The sequence below is a fragment of the Sciurus vulgaris genome (genome assembly GCF_902686455.1).
Source record: "Sciurus vulgaris genome assembly, chromosome: 1".
In the NCBI taxonomy this organism is placed as follows: domain Eukaryota; kingdom Metazoa; phylum Chordata; class Mammalia; order Rodentia; family Sciuridae; genus Sciurus; species Sciurus vulgaris.
Genome location: NC_136461.1, coordinates 81,146,328 through 81,148,232, shown reverse-complemented (window position 1 = coordinate 81,148,232; position 1,905 = coordinate 81,146,328).

The window sequence follows — 1,905 nt, the reverse complement described above, 5'->3', positions numbered from 1 at the left end:
CCGCTCCCGACACCCTTTGCGCCACCGGAAGTCTCCCCCCCGTTCCACCCTCTTGCCCAGATTGACTTCCGGGTTCGGCTGTCTCCCTTCCCCCATTCACGCCGTTGGGAACCGCCCGTCTTCACCTCCAGCATCTTCCGCCTTCTTCTGTGCCGGCAGGCGCCCCCGGATTCCGTCCCTTGAACAGGGGCCGTAGTCTGGCAAGCGCGCGCCTCGAGGTACCGGCGAGGCCTAAGCATGCTCCGGGGCTGGGCGCCAGATCCCGAAGGCCAGGATGCGTAGGCAGGCGTGGGTGGATCATCTCTTCACTTACGAACCTACGGAACCCCGTTTGAAGACAAGAGCTCTGGAGTCATTACTAAAAGATTTCCCTTTGATTTACTTTAGGAGCCCGAAGTGGGATTGAAAGAGAGAGGAATTGGGGTCTGACTCAGGAGTGGGAAAAGTGTGGAAAGTAGATTCCCAGTGCCTGTGTCTTCATTGTCTGAAAAACAAAACAAAAAAAACGCCTTTGAAGATAGTAGACATTACTTGAATCAAAGCTTTCCGTGGTCCACCACCCACATTTTTCGTTTATGATAAATGGAACATTTAAAGAAGTGCCTTTTCCTCCAGCCACAAATAGCTAAGATGGAAGCTAGACGTCAGATCCAAAGTAGAGAAAATACATAACGTATAGAATGAGCCATGTTATAGGGTTCAGATTTAGCCTTTTTTCGTGGTGTATATGGCAGTGACTCCTCCCCCAGTGCTAGGGATTGAATCCAAGGCCTGTGCATGCCAGGCAAGCTCTTTATTTCAGGAGTTACATCCCCAGCCCTGTAAGGTGACTTCTGAAGGGAAGGAAAAGTATGTTAGAGGGTCTTAATAAACTCTGATTTTTACTTCTTTCCATAGTGACTGGTAATATTAACAGTGGGTGTCATGTGTCAGCTTCTTTACAGAAATTGCATTAGTCTAAAAACTGCCCCTTACTGTCATGTGGAAGAAGAGACGATTTAAATAGTGGGATGTTACGATTTCTAAAAAGTAAATAACAGGTTGGGAATGCAAATTTGGTGACTGAGTGCTTGTTTTGAATGTACAAAACTCTGGTTCAATTGCCTGATCAAAAATTTAAAAGTAAAATGATAAATCACTTAAAGCCATTTAGGCACTTGAGTTCATCATCAGATTCATTGCTCTTAACACACTTGATGGCAACTGTCTTGCTGGAAATGTTTTCATAAAATGTTTGGTTTTTGAGGAGACCTTATAGTTTATTACTTTTGTTGTTTGTTTCATTTGTGGTCTTGGGGTTGGAATTGAGTACCTCACTCATGTGGTTCTACCACTGAGCCCCTAGTCCTACCTTATATTTAACATTTTCTCCAGGTCGTTTGCTGGGTTCTTTAAATTCTAAAGTGTAGACACTTGATTTTTGGTGCTGCTAAGTTAGTCAAAACCAGGTTTCTTTGATTAAAAACAGTATTTTAAAATTTTTTCCAAATATGAATGAATGGCTCAGATGCATCATTTTCATGAATTTTTAATTTTTTTTAATTGAAATATTTTTTATTTTTATTGGTTTAAATATTATCATATTGGCTGGATGCAGTGGCAAACGCCTGTAATCCCAGCTGCTCAGGAGGCTGAGGCAAGAGAATCTTAAGTTCAAAGCCAGTTTCAGCAAAAGTGAGGTACTAAGCAACTCAGTGAGACCCTGTCTCTAAATAAAATACAAAATAGTGCTGGGGATGCAGCTCAGTGTCTTGAGTGCCCCTGAGGTCAACCCCCCATTACCTCCCCCCAAAAAATTATATTGTATAAACTTACCTTGGCTTCCTCAAGTTTATCAATCTGAAAAAAGCCACTGAGCAAAACATGTCCCCAGAGTTATCATATTTTCACTACTCAAATATCATC